Below are 15,408 nucleotides of genomic sequence, written 5' to 3'. Positions count from 1 at the left end.
GCACCCGGTCTGGGCCCGTGTTTGGGGCGTAAACGTTGACTAGGTTTAAGATCAGCCCCTCCACACAGGCCTGGACGTGCAGCAGGCGGCTTGGCATGACCTCAGTGACCCCCAGCACCTCAGGCCGTAGCTCTGGGGAGAACAGGGTAGCCACCCCAGCTGAATGGGTGCTGAGGTGGCTAAAATAAACCCCATCCCCCCCATTCCAGCCACCAGCTAGCCTCGGTGGCTGGAGCCGTTTGGGTCTCCTGCAGGAAGATCACAGAGTACCTCCCCTCCCAAAGGAAGGAGAGCACCCAGCTCCTGCGGAGACCCACCCTACAGCCCCAGGTGTTTAATGTGGCAAAGATGGTAATTGTCATAGTGAGGGCTGGGGTGGGTCCTCACAGGCCGGGTGATCGAGAGCTTCCAGCGGGCCCCACAATAACCTGGTCTTGACCCCAAAGGTCAATAGGGAGTCACGGAACTTGCAGGCCCACTGGTAGGCCACGATGTCCTGCCTCCTGGTCCTGCTCCCCTCCCCCAAAAGGGCCTTCACGGCCTGGAGGACACAATGGAAGTCCCTCCAGCACTGGCGGGTGAGCTGCACCTTGCCCTTCGAGCCACGGGTGTCCGTTAGGAAACAGCACAGCTCTTCCCTCAGTGCAGAGGGGGATGTGGCAGCCAACCCGCTGCTGTACTCCAGTGGGGCCCCTGAGAGATCCTCACGGCCTGCGGAGACGGGCAAACAGGGGGCCAAGCCCTGGCACAGCCCGTCCCCATTCCCGGCAAGGGAGGAAGCAGTGGCGGGCATATTGCAGCCCCCAGGGTGTCAGAAAAAGGAGAGACGCAAACCGCCCCGCTGAGGGTTGTCCGTGGGTAGCGGAAATGAGACAACTTTGGGGGCGGCAATAGCATGGGAGATGGAGGGGAGAGGGGTAGGCGGTGCTTTGGGGGCAGGATCGGGGCCAGAAGCAGGAACAGGGTCATGAACAGGGACTAAAGCAGGAACGGGGACTGAGGCTGGGGCAGGAGAGGGGCCAGGAGCAGGGCAGGGATAGGAGTGGGAGCAGGGTCAGAGGTGGGTTCATGGTCCCCAGCAGCTCGGCTGCGGCTCCTCTCGACCAGGGCTCAGGGCCAAGGGGGCGGGAGCGGGGCCTTCACCTACGCCGGGCACAGCGGTTATGGGAAGTGCGTCACCCGCAGCCACAGCGGTAGGCAAGGTGGAGTCAACAGTGGGGCCCCCCTCCTGAGGGAGGCTAGCCGCTCTGTCCGGGTGGTAGAGGGTGCGCCCACAGGCTCGCGGCCTGGCCACTCAGCCGTTGCCCCGAGGGGTTCAGTGGCCTCAGATGTAATGCCATCTGTGGCTGGGCAGATAGGTAAGGCCAGGGGTGCCCCAAGGACCAGAGCAGGGGCAACAGCTTGGGGTGAGGGGCAGGGAGGAGTGTTGTACTTAAAGTACGGCACAGGATCTTTTCAGGGGGAATTAGGCAAAGTACCACATTTATTGGTAATACATGTATCAATCAACACTGTATCATATGCGTATGATATATTTTATACTCATGCACTCACATACACACACACAAACACACTCCGTCATGTTGTTGTTATCAATTAGTTGCTCCCCTTAACTTCACTAGCCAGGTGAGTTAGATGGGGGAAGGGTGGAGCCGGGCTTCTGCCGATCCAGATCGATGCTCCCATGTTGACAAGATGAGACCAGGGTCCTCTGCAAGATACCTCACATTTATAGCAGCTTCCGTCTCATGCAAATCTATACCAGATTCAAAATCTGTATCTGTGTCCATTGGTCCTTTGTGTTGCTTCCTTCTGGGTGTGGTCCCAATGCTGTTCAAAGAGGGTGTTTTCAAAAGAAGGTGCTTGCTTCTAACCCCAAAGGCCGTCAATATGTCTGCTCTTCTTCAGTGAGCCCACTTGACAAGTTTTATTGTTCTTGGGTCTGGCTTCCATCACCTCTCCAACTGTTGCAGCTGTCTGGAGGTGCTTGCCTTCCAAGCCTTTACTCATTCACGCCTCGTTCATTCAACAGGGCAATTGATTAAAAGGGGGGTGGTGGAAATCTTATAGAATCATAGAATATCAGGGTTGGAAGGGACCTCAGGAGGTCATCTAGTCCAACCCCCTGCTCAAAGCAGGACCAATCCCCAATTTTTGCCCCATATCTCTAAATAGCCCCCTCAAGGATTGAACTCACAACCCTGGGTTTAGCAGGCCAAAGCTCAAACCACTGAGCTATCCTTCCCCCCACTTTATGCTACTCCTAGCAAAAAGACATTTTTTTTAACATTATACCAAGGCTCAATACAAAGTTTTCTATATAAGGATCTGATACAAAGTTGTATGAAAATAGAGGCATAATACAAAGTCATATGAAAGTTATGTGAAGATGCTTAATGGAGAGATTTATCGACAGGAGGAGGGGACGGCGGGACTAAGCTGCTGCCCAGATTGAGGCCCGCTGGTGGGGGGTCGTCTTCCCCCTGGGTGACTGGGGTCAGACCCAGGGCCTTGATCTCCTCAAAGATGGAAGTAAAATCAATCCCCACACCCCCAGAGTCCTCCCCGCCAATAACCGCATCAGCAGCGGCAGGTGGCACAGGGGCTGGGGGAACTCCTGCAGAGGCTTCCTCGGGGGGGACTCAACAAGGGGGCAGGATTGCCTCCGTCCGCTGCCACAGCTTCCATGGTCTGCGCCTCCTGCTGGGCTCCATCCGGGGGCACGACTGAAGATTTAGCAGCATCAGCCCGCCGCAGCATCTTTCAGGGGCCTCGACTCCCTCCTTGTTGGATTTGCAGGCCCCGAGGTGGAGGGCCGGTCAGCAGGGGTAGGGCCAGGGGGCAAGGTCAATGGTTCCGGGGCTTGGGGTGGGACAACAGGGGCGGGGGAAAAGGGAAACCTCCCCCTAGGGCAGACCCTCTCCCTTGGTCAGCGAGGGTCTTGCTGCCCACTCCTCCACGGGCCCCGCTGAACTTCAGCTGATGGAGGCGAGGCCCACCCCGCCCCGGGCACGATGGTGGGGGGGGGTCTGTCCCCATGGCCCGAGCGGGGGCTATGGCAGGAGCAGGAGGGGAGGCTGCAGAGGTAGCCGGGCCACCAGGGTCACTGGCGATGACAGGGCCGGCGCCCTCCCAGGTCTTGGGGGTCCTGGGCACCCCTCCTTGCCTGACCAGGGGTCAGTCCCTCCGAACATGCCCCATCACCCGGTAGAGGAAGCACCAGGACTCCCCCATCATGTAGTGGACCCAGTAGTGGGCCCCCTGGTAAGGCACCAGGAAGGACCCCTTGAGCACCACTCCGTCATGTGCCGCCGGCGGCAGTTGGAGTTCGACTTGCCGGCAGAAGGATAGGACGTGACAGAGGGCGGGATCCTTACAGCTCAGCAGGAGAGAGCTGATGATCAAAATGGGCTTCCCCAGGGTGGAAAGGGCAGGTAACAGGGCAGCGTTGGGCAGGAAGGGCAGGACGGAGGTCAACACCACCCATACGCCCATGTCCTCAAGGGGTTCTAGGGGGACGAACACGCCCCCCACCACCAGGCCCTTCTCCACCGCCTCCTGAGCGGCGGCCTCTGACGCCAGGAAGAACACAACCTTCCCATACATTTTGGAGGCTGCCACGACGGCCGTGGGACTCACCACCCGTGCCAATGCCCGCACATACATTTCGAAGTGGGGCAAGGCAGGTGCCAGGAGGCAAAGGATGCTGTGCCTCCTGGTCAGTGAGGGGAAGGGACCCCGGCTGCCAGGGATGGTACCGGAGGCAGCGGTTGGGGTGGTGGCACGTGGGGGGGGGGGCGGCCCCCTGGGCATATGCTCTGAATGGAGTGCCCCCAGAGCTGGTGGAAGGAACAGGAGGGGAAGGAGGGGCCATGGCAGGTGCAGAAGCCATAGCAGGGAGGGCGGCCCTACCCCCAGGAGATTTTGTTTTCCAGGTGGGGCCCTTGCCCTTCCTGTTCCTCTGACCCTTTTTGCTTATGGGGGGGGGGGTCATGGCAGCGGCGGAGTTCAGACCAGTGGAGGTGGAGAGGTGAGCTGCAGGGGCAGGCAGGGATGGTGGCAAAGTGGGGGCCACAGGGTCAGCAGGAGCAGGGTCCTCCTCCATGGTACCAAGGGACAGGAGGAGGCCCTAGTATGGGGGTGGAGCGACAGGGAACCACTCCTCACCACTAAGCAACACACAGGGGAGGAGGGTCCAGTGGGAGGGGCAGGAGGATGGGGGAGAGGGAACTAGGCTAACCACTCCTCCCTGCTAGGCTATACGCAGGGAAAGAGGGTACCGGCCGAGGGAGGGGGGAGTGGAACGACAACAGGGGGCACCGGAAGAAAGGGAAGAAGCAACTGCTCCTCCCCGCTAGGCTGCAGGTAGGGGAGGAGGGCGCCAGCAGTGGGGGGACATAGGCGCAAAAGGGGGGCACAATCACAGGCGCAAGGCGGGGTACCAGCTCCTCCGGCTGCACTTCGGTGGGGAAGGGCTACAGTGGTATCCGGGGGGGTGGGGGCAGTGATCAGGGTATACAACTTAAAGGGGTGGGGGCACAAATGCTCAGGGTAAGGACACGGGCACACAGTGCGGTCCTGTGGCGGGGGGCAACGGGAGGCAGGGGAGTAGGAACATTTGGTGAAATAGCTGTGGGCGGGGCAGGTAGAATGGGAAAAACTAACTGCTGGAAAGGGTGAGGCAGGCGAAGTGACAGACTCAGGAACCTAGGGCTGGGTTAGGGTAGGGCAGGCAAACAACAGGGCGGGAGCGGGGGGACACTTCTCGGGGCTATGGTAGGGAGGGAGGGAAAACTGGGCTGAAGGGGGAGTAGTGGGGAGGACCCCAGCCCAATGCAACTGGGGCAGGGGAGCCAAGTCCAAGGGGGTGGGGGAGTGCACCCATGAGCGCTTGTGAGACTCACTCCAGTCCTTGTTTGCTGCTAGGTACGGTCCCCAATGGTGGTGAGGGGAGGAGCAAACGGCCCTGTTGAGGGGCGAGCAGCAGCTGTCAATGGTCAGCTGGGTTGGTGGAGGAGGCAGCAGTGGTGGTGGTGGAAAGTGAGGAGGGGGGCAGCTGGGCTAGGGGGAGGGCCCCATGCCGCTCCCCCGGCCCTCCACAGCAGCCAAGGCTACCACCATCCCAGGAGCACAGTTCTTAGAGTCACTCAGTCCAATAATGCCAACCGACCCCCTCCACAGTGTCCCACAGCAATCTTCCTCCTCCTCCACGAGGCAGCAGGCTCAGGAGCAGCAGTCAGCAGCTGGAAGTAGGCAGCAGCCAGCCAGGCAAGGACCCAGGCAAGGAAGGTGGGAGTGGTGTTTGGGTCCTCAGCTCTCCCTCCAGAGGGATGGGGGGAGCAGGCCAGCAGGGCCCCCCCATTCCCCACACCAGCAGCGACAGACAGCCACAGTTCTACAGAGAGAGGAGCTTCCACCAGCCAGCCAGCAGTAGTCCTTTAGGGAGTGGGGGAGCTCCAGTCAGCAGGGCAACCAGAGCAAGACCAACCAATCCTCATAGTGAGGCGAGTAGCCTCCCCCCAGCAGCAAAAGCAGTAGTCTCCCACCTTCCTCCAAGCCAGAGGGCTCTAGAAGAGGAGCGAGGGCAGAGCTACTGACCACTGGAGAAGCAGTAGGGTTCTGTTCCATGACTGACCAGAGCAGGAACTGCTCTGGGTTAGGGTGGACATGTGACTCCAATGAGCCTTGAAAGAGTCAGTTGAAGCCGTTAGGCAAATGAGAACACCTGACTCCAATTAACCTGCAAAGAGTCAGGTGATGCTGTTAAGCTAATACAAACACCCAACTCTAATTAAGGCCCTCTGATAGTATAGCTAAAGGGAGCTAGAGGAGAGGAAGTGGGGTAGAAGGTCTGGGTAATGAAGACACCCTCAAGCTACTGGAAAGGGTGAAGAAGGTATTGAGAGAGAGAAGTGGGGGAGCTGTGGGGAAGTGACCCAGGGAAATGTAGCAACTCTGGTAGTGAAAGGTCAGCTGTCAACAGCTGCTGCTGTTTAGTCTGCAGAAGAGAAGAATGAGGGGGGATTTGATAGCTGCTTTCAACTACCTGAAAGGGGGCTCCAAAGAGGATGGCTCTAGACTGTTCTCAGTGGTAGCAGATGACAGAACAAGGAGTAATGGTCTCAAGTTGCAGTGGGGGAGATTTAGGTTGGATATTAAGAAAAACTTTTTCACTATGAGGGTGGTGAAACACTGGAATGCGTTACCTAGGGAGGTGGTGGAATCTCCTTTCCTAGAAGTTTTTAAGGTCAGGCTTGACAAATTCCTGGCTGGGATGATTTAGTCGGGGATCGGTCCTGCTTTGAGCAGGGGGCTGGACTAGATGACCTCCTGAGGTCCCTTCCAACCCTGATATTCTATGATTCTACGGAAGCTGATGCTGCAGAGGCAGAGGCGTGATCCGAGGCCTTTCGGCCCATGAAAAAAGACCCTATGGAAATCAGTCCCTCTCAGTGGTGCTTTCTGAATGCAGAGTTGGCAGGGAAAAGGGGCAGAGGGGATGAGTGATAAAAGGCAACACCTATCTTCCCTGTACTCTCCTCTTATCCCACAATCCCCAACATCTGATTTCCCCAGCACACTCTGCTTCTCACATCCACCAGACCCAAGCATTGAATCCCCCAGTTTCCTCCTCCAAACCCATCCCTCTTGGTCCCTTCACATTTGATCCCTGGAATGCACCACCTCAGGGGATATAGGGAAGGGAAGTTGTCAGCCCCAGGGACACTTACCTCGCAGGGGCCAGCTCCCCGTAAGTGGGGGAGCCCAGCCCAATGGCTGCTGGAAGATGGGGACAGGTGTCCACAGTGATTGTGGGGCCTGGCCCAGATATCACTCTCCTAGTCTTCATGGAAAGGACATCACATCTGGGAAGGGAAGGGAAGGGAGTGGGTGGGAATTCATCCAGGCAGAGGGAGCTTCTGGAGAAGTTTCTCTTTCTTCCTCCAGCAGGTTAGCAGGAGGCAGGAAGGCCTATCCATTCAGCAGCCAGGGCTACGGCAGGGAGAAGGGGCTTGTGGCACTACGCCCTAATAATCTTCATAAAGATATTATGATATGAATATGGCATAACTAAAATATGTTTAAGCAAAATGGATCATGTAAGGTATCATGAGAAAGGTTATGATGTACTGATTACGATTATCCAATTTGTATGCATGTAATCACATCATTTCTGTATTTGAAGTTAGGAATATTGACTGTATCAATTACAGAAGTGTTTGCACCTGGGAAACGCCTATCAAACAAAACGCAACCAGCCTGGCTGGCAAATCAATGGGCGATTAGGGAGAACAATGGAACTTTGAAAATGCTGATCTCTCACCTTCCTGAGAAGTTTCCTGGGATAACTTTGGTTCAAGTCTTCTTTAACACTGCAGGGTCATGTGGTCATGTCACCTGGTACTAAACCCCATCTTGGAATGCTTGTATTTTTTCACAAAAAGAGGTTGGGTATAAGACTGGGAAACAAAGCTTTCCCACCTTATGTAAATCCTATTTATGGCTGGGGAGTGAGGTAATCAAAGTCAGTCCATCTCTGTTTCTCTGGAGGAGATCCCCACCCAAGATGACTGCAGTGAACATCTGAAACTAGGCTCAGGGAGAAAGGATTGGGCCCAGGGTGGAAAGGGGTCTGGCCTGCGAATAATTAGTTTGTGTGTTTGTTTTATTTGCTCAGTAATCTGCTTTGATCTGTTTGCTATCCCTTATTATTACTTAAAATCTATGTTTATAGTTAATAAACTCATTTTGTTTACCTTAAACCCAGCTTGTGGAATCCATAACTGTGGGGGCAAGAATCTGTGCATATCTTCCTCCACATCGAGGGAGGGGGCGATCAATGAGCTTACATTGCACAGTTTGCTGTGCAGTGCAAGACAATGCAAACTTTGGGTTTGCACTCCTATGGTGATGTGCACACGAGTGCTGGGCACTTCCCAAGCTGGGTCTTCCTGTGCAGACATTATCTCAGTGACCGTGTCTTTCTGCAGGAGGATGTGGCCCTACCTGTGTGTTTGCCAGTGTAGGCTGGAAAGCCTGGCTTGGCAGGGCAGAGTGAGGGGGACCTGTCTGGTGGAACAGGCGGACTCAGTGGAACCCCAGTACATCAGGTGGCATCCCCAAATCGGGGGGGCAACCCATCACAGGGCTGATTGGGACTTCTCCTTCTCTGCCTGTGGTTTGCTTAGACCAGGCAAAGCCAGAGTATCGCTGATCAGCTCAGGGTCAGCTGCTGCTGGAACCTGCCCCCAAAGATGGGCAGATGGATACCTGAGAGCCAAATGCCTCTGATGTGTGTGGGAATTAGGAAATGGAGTTTTTACTAAGGCCAGCCCTAGTCAGGGCACTGAGAGAATTTCTCTCCTGTGTGGAGGAGTCTCTGATGTCCAATATGGTGTTAGCTCCAACTGAAGCTTTTTCCATGCTAAAGACATCTGAGAGGGCTCCTCCCTGTGTGGATTTGCTGATGCTTGATGCCGTGTGAGCACCAAATAAAGCTTCCCCCACATTCAAGCTCTTTCTTCTGTGAATTATGCGATGGGGAATAATGTGTGAGCTCGGGTTGAATCTTTCCCTGCACTTATTGAAGCTTTTCCCCACAATCAAACATTTATGGGTTCTCTCTCTTGTGTGGATCGTCTGATGTGAAGCAAGGTTTGATCTTCGAATAAAACTTTTCCCACAGTGGAGGCATTTATATGGGTTTCTCTCCTGTGTGGGTTTTCCGATATGAAATAAGGACTGATGGCCCATTGAAATTCTTCCCACAGTCCAATCATTTACAGGGTCTCTCTCCTGTGTGCAGTCTCTGATGGGCAATAAGATTTGAGCTCTGACTGAAGCTTTTCTCACAGTCCAAGCATTTATAAGGTTTCTCTCCTGTGTGGGTTCTCTGATGTACAATAAGGGCTGATGGTGCACTGCAACTTTTCCCACACTGAAAGCATTTATATGGTCCCTCTCCCGTATGGATTCTCCCATGGCTAATAAGGCCTGAGCGCTGACTGAAGCTTTTCCCACAGTCCAAGCATTTATACGGTTTCTCTCCCATGTGGGTTCTCTGATGCGTAATAAGGACTGATGATACACTGAAACTTTTTCCACAGTCAAGACATTTATACGGTTTCTCTCCCATGTGGATTCTCCTATGGATAATAAGACCTGAGCTCACACTGAAGCTTTTTCCACAATCCAAGCATTTATAGGGTTTCTCTCCTGTGTGGGTCCTCTTATGTGCAATAACGGCTGATGGTCCACTGAAACTTTTCCCACAGTCCAAGCATTTATATGGTCCCCCTCCAGTGTGGATTCTCCCATGGCAAGTAAGATGTGAGCACTGACTGAAACTTTTCCCACAGTGCAAGCATTTAAACGGTTTCTCTCCTGTGTGGGTTCTCTGATGTATTATAAGGACGGATGGGCCACTGAAACTTTTCCCACACACAAGGCATTTATGTGGTCCCTCTCCTGTATGGATTCTCCCATGGCTATAAGGCCTGAGCGCTGACTGAAGTGTTTCCCACACTCAAGGCATTTATAGGGTTTCTCTCCCGTATGGGTTCTCTGATGTACAATAAGGGCTGATGGTGCACCGAAACTTTTCCCACACTCAAGGCATTTATATGGTCCCTCTCCCGTGTGGATTCTTCCATGCCTAATAAGGCCTGAGCACTGACTGAAGCTTTTCCCACACTCAAGGCATTTATACGGTTTCTCTCCCATGTGCAGTCTCCGATGGGCAGTAAGATTTGAGCTCCAGTTGAAGCTTTTTCCACATTCTAAGCATTTATAAGGTTTCTTTTCTTTGGGATTTGTCTGCTGGGTTGTGGTTTCTTTGGAATCCTGGTCTCCTCCCCCACATTCAAAGGAATCATACACTTTCTTCCCTGGGTGGTTTTCCAGCTTCCTCTCTGACCTGTGACAATTACTCCAGGCTTTTCTCTGTTCCAAGCACTGGGAAAAGTTCTCTTCAGCTCTTCTCAAAAAGTTCCCCTGCAGGTCCACTTGCTCAGGACCTTCCTGCTGTGGATTCCCCTCCTCATTCTCACTCATTTTCACATCATCTGCTAGGGGAGAGAAAGAATCATGATAGGATTCATTGCCTGGGTTAGCAGAAAGACAAAAGTGAAAAGCAAAGAGGGAAAACACAACACAGTAACTGTTGGAAGACTGTGAAACTGGATTCTGTCTCCATATCCCATCCAAACACTGAGAGGGAAGTGAAGTCAGGGAGAAAATTCCTGACAGCTAACAGGATGGGTGGGAAGCCATAAGCGATATCTGTCATGATGATAGGTTTCAGAGTAACAGCCGTGTTAGTCTGTATTCGCAAAAAGAAAAGGAGTACTTGTGGCACCTTAGAGACTAACCAATTTATTTGAGCATAAGCTTTCGTGAGCTACAGCTCACTTCATCGGATCCGATGAAGTGAGCTGTAGCTCACGAAAGCTTATGCTCAAATAAATTGGTTAGTCTCTAAGGTGCCACAAGTACTCCTTTTCTTTTTGTCATGATGATGTGACACCTGCTGACCAATGTTCCCTCTAATTTTTTCCATACACGTGCGGAATAAATTTTGTTATGTGCACCAAGGTATGTGTGGATGTGTGTCACCAGTAGAAACAAAAAACCTAGATGTAATGTATATTTTTAAAAAGTTACCATAGGGATAATTATTCCAGCCAGAACAGGTTAGGCATTTTAGAACTTGCTACTTGAAGTATTAAATTTAAGTGTACGAGAAATAAAAATTATGAAAACACTTAACATAACACACTTAGAAAGAAAAAAATTACAGAGGATATATGTGCATTGCAGGAAGTGCCAAAAAGTAACAACAACAATGTCATAAATATAAAGGGAAGGGTAAACCCCTTTGAAATCCCTCCTGGCCAGGGGAAAGCTCCTCTCACCTGTAAAGGGTTAAGAAGCTAAAGGTAACCTCGCTGGCATCTGACCAAAATGACCAATGAGGAGACAAGATACTTTCAAAAGCTGGGAGGAGGGAGAGAAACAAAGGGTCTGTGTCTGTCTATATGCTGGTCTTTGTCGGGGATAGACCAGGAATGGAGTCTTAGAACTTTTAGTAAGTAATCTAGCTAGGTATGTGTTAGATTATGATTTCTTTAAATGGCTGAGAAAAGAATTGTGCTGAATAGAATAACTATTTCTGTCTGTGTATCTTTTTCGTAACTTAAGGTTTTGCCTAGAGGGGTTCTCTATGCTTTTGAATCTAATTACCCTGTAAGATATCTACCATCCTGATTTTACAGGGGGGATTTCTTTATTTCTATTTACTTCTATTTTTATTAAAAGTCTTCTTGTAAGAAACTGAATGCTTTTTCATTGTTCTCAGATCCAAGGGTTTGGGTCTGTGGTCACCTATGCAAATTGGTGAGGCTTTTTATCCAACATTTCCCAGGGAAAGGGGGGGTGCAAGTGTTGGGAGGATTGTTCATTGTTCTTAAGATCCAAGGGTCTGGGTCTGTAGTCAGCTAGGCAAATTGGTGAGGCTTTTTACCAAACCTTGTCCAGGAAGTGGGGTGCAAGGTTTTGGGAAGTATTTTGGGGGGAAGGACGCGTCCAAACAGCTCTTTCCCAGTAACCAGTATTAGTTTGGTGGTGGTAGCGGCCAGTCCAAGGACAACGGGTGGAATATTTTGTACCTTGGGGAAGTTTTGACCTAAGCTGGTAAAGATAAGCTTAGGAGGTTTTTCATGCAGGTCCCCACATCTGTACCCTAGAGTTCAGAGTGGGGGAGGAACCTTGACAAACAATAATACAAGTATGTGTTGGGGGGTGAGTGTGAGAAAGTGTGTGAGAGACAGACAGAGATTGTGTGAGCTGCCTCCGTGGAAATCTCAGAAACAGTGCACTGTCTCTTTAAGAAAGTCACTCACTGTTCACCGCAGCAGCTCCAAGTCCTGAGCCAGTCTGTGTCCACTGCTCTGCAGAGACGGGGTACAGGGGCGGGGGGAGAGGGACACCCTGACATCAGCACCCTATTTGCCCCCCCCAGACTCTACAAAGCCAGCAGGAGGTTCCTGGGAGCAGCTGCAGGACAGAGCAACGTGGGGGGATGGGCACCTGAACACATGCTGCCAGATGTGCGCTCTCTGCTAATCAGCTGGGCAGCATTTGAAGCTCTCCTGGGCCGCCATCCAAGCGCTCAGCTTACAGGGAACACAGCTGCTGAGCGCACCAGACCTGGGTGAGATGAGGCAGAACTGAGGGGGGCTCACACCACATTTTTGGGATTTTCAGCTTTTCCCTTCATTTGCCTTATAGTTTCTGTGTCAGTGTCATTGACTCCCCACCTGTGCGGGTGCCTCTTGGCATCTTGCTTGCCTCAGAGTCCTGGAGATCTGGGACCCACAGCTCTTCCCCTGCTTCCAGCTGGGTGATCAAGTCAGGTTTGGGAATGGGGAGTTGTTAGCTGACGGCCAAGGATGTTTGGTGAGGTGCCAGCTATGCCCATTTATACCATCCGTGACTTTAACCGCTAGAACGCACTGTCCCTTCGCGGCGGGCAGCCCGGGCTAGGCTGACGGATGCCCCAAGGTCCTAACCACCCGTGACTTTAACTGCTAGAGCTCAGAGCTCCTTCGCAGCGGGCAGCCAGGATTGACTGACAGGTGCCCCAAGAGTTTGCCCCGTGGAGGCGGCACAACTCAACGCTAGGCTCTTAGTACTCTCACCTAATGGCCAGGCTTTAGAGCCAAAATGGCTGAGGTTCTTTAATTGTGTTGGCTGCTTTACAGTAAACCAGAGAAAACAAGTCAGGCTTATGCACAAATGGTTACCAAAATTTATTAAGCTAGATTCTAATCATGTGGTTACAAAACTGCTAGTGCCTACTTATTTAAATGTAGAGATGTTACACACACAAACAAGTTACAAAACTGAAGCCACAATCCCAAAGAAAGAAAACAAAGTATAGAGCTCTATTTCAAAATATGTGTACACTAAAGATAGGAGATCAGGTGTGGGTGCTTCTTACCCTCCTTGCATCTCTCGATTCCAGCGGTGCCAAGCCAGGATCGGTCACTCAGTTCCGCGGAAAGATGAATAAGGGACAAGGCTTAGGGACCCTCTTAGTTGCAGAAGCCTTGGGAGGCTGTCACTTATCTGACCAGCAGATAGATAGTGAAAAGCACTCAAAAATCATGGTGCTGTAGGTCCCCTACTTATACCTCTGTACTCCTTTATTCTCTTTCTCCTTTCTTATGCCAAATTGAGGCTGGTCTGTCTGGGTGACGCCAGCTTTCGCAAGAGTAGTTTACACTTGCAAGGGAGAGAAACAATAAGTTTCGACTACTGGACATTTCTTTTATCAGGGTAAATATTTTCCCACCTAGGATGTTGGTGTGTGTGCATCACCCTATTTAGTAGGGGCTAAGAGCCATGTCTGTCACAGGGCCTCTGCCTGCTGTGAGCTTAATCCTTGTATCTGTTCCCAGAGGCACATTGTAGCAGCACACCTGTGCTTTTCACAGCTTCAAAGGCTGTGCTGGAATATATGTTAAGTGCCCTGTTCCGGCTTCCTCCTGTGTTTCCAGCAATGCTGGTCTGAGGGGGGGGCGGGGGGCTGGCTGTCTGGCTACAGGAGTCCTGCTCAGGGGATGAAATCAGGCATGATTCGAGTGCAATTAGGATTGGGGCAGTATTTGTTGCAAAGGACACCATCTTGAGTTTAAACTGACCCCATAATTTGCTGGGGGGTTGTGGGATCTGAACAGATGGGCATGTGGTCACGGATTCCCCTTGGGAGAGGCAGATGTCTGGGGGTGGAGGGAGTTGTCACACCCTCACTAGGAGTTCTCAGGACCTGTGTGCTCTGAGGGACTTGCTGAGGCACACACAGCTCTGGTGTTAAACCCCTGCCTATGCCTAAACGCCCAGAGCCCTCCCCATACATGGAGCTCATCCCAGGAAGGGAGGTGCACAGAGATGCTGTGTGTGAGTGAGAATTAATACAGATAGGATGATACGCTGCTTCTGCCCCCATTACAGATGGAGGGATGGGGATAAATTAGCATGTCCATTAGGTCTATGACTTCCCTATCCCATTGAAGGGGGTATGGAGGTGAACGGCTCTCATACACTGGAGCTGTGGACTGTGCAACCCATTCCCTTCTAATCAAACTGACGAGGGAAGAACCTGACCAGATTCAGAAATGCAGGTTCCATGGCTTCAAATCGCTGAGGGGACAGGAATCCTTACCCAGCGAGGTCACCGTCTCATAATTCTCCTGCATAATGTCCCAGTAGAGGGCTCTCTGAACTGCCCAGCAGTGAAGTACACAGCCACCTCCTCAAAGGTCATCGGCATCTGCAACAACAGGTGCTCCCCACTCAGTACCTGCTGCTCCAGCCACAATCCCACTATTCATGGGGGAAGAAGCACAAAAATAGAACAGCTCTGGGAGGGCCAGAGGAGCAGAATCCCACCCCCACCCTGCTCACAGTGGCCAGGAGGCTCCACAGAACAGAGAGAAGGTGAGAGCTCCTTGTCCCTCCCAGCAGATGGAGGAGGGCAGGGTTTAATCTCATTTGCCACCCAACTACTAGGCACAGGCTGATGTGGGAAACAGAGCTCCACACAGGGAACAGGAAACCCAGCACCTTCCCTTTGTATTTCACCGCAGTGTCTGACTAGTGGGATCAGGCTTCAGCACTCTGGTCTGTTTTCCCAGCCCTGTCCAGGGGCTTGTTTCCGGTTTCAGAAATGGGAGAATTTTCACCCCACCCTCCAATGGGCCTGTTCATGTGTCCCAGCAGGTTTAACACACCCAGTCCCCCTCCCTGCCTCAACCTGTGTATTTCCTGCCCTGCCCCCTCTACAACAACCCTCCCCAGCAGCTCCTCCAAACATTCCCTACCTGAGCAGGATTCACCACAGCCATTTCCCTGCCCTGTTCCCTAGGAAGATGGGAAGATCTAGAGCAAAACGGTGTTAGGATATAGATATTCAGGCCTGTCTGTAAAGGCCTATACTCTAAGAATTTAGGTGTATTCTTATCACTTGGCTAGTTATAGAGGTATAAAAGAAAGAATCAAAATCACTGTCTGCAGGTGTAAGGGCCTTCTCTTACTGTGACAGTCTGAGGCCCTGTTCTTAGGCTAAGGCCTTTGGCTAAGCATCAGAGGCAGCCATAAACTGGGAAGTGAACGGTCACATCCTCACATTCCAACCTAGTCACATTGAAAGAAGGTGCTATTGGGCTGTTAGGTCCTGATAATGCCTATTGCCTGCAGAGAAAGGGAAGTGCCTAGAAGATGTAAAAGGAAACTTAGTTTGATAGCATCCTGTCTGGCAAGAACTCACTTATCAATAGCTGGGATGTGAAATCCTCACTTCTGTGTTTGTTCTATCACTAAAAGAAAAGGAGGACTTGTGGCACCTTA

General features: G+C 52.1%; 1 pseudogene; it reads right to left on the bottom strand.

Moving 5' to 3' along the window:
• Window positions 1-14,906, bottom strand: part of LOC140898205 (uncharacterized) — a 195,417-nt pseudogene extending 180,511 nt beyond the window's left edge.
• Window positions 14,907-15,408: the final 502 nt, after the last annotated feature.

The sequence above is a fragment of the Lepidochelys kempii genome, chromosome 14, assembly GCF_965140265.1.
Source record: "Lepidochelys kempii isolate rLepKem1 chromosome 14, rLepKem1.hap2, whole genome shotgun sequence".
NCBI classification, from domain to species: domain Eukaryota; kingdom Metazoa; phylum Chordata; order Testudines; family Cheloniidae; genus Lepidochelys; species Lepidochelys kempii.
This window is presented reverse-complemented; position numbering and strand designations above follow the sequence as displayed.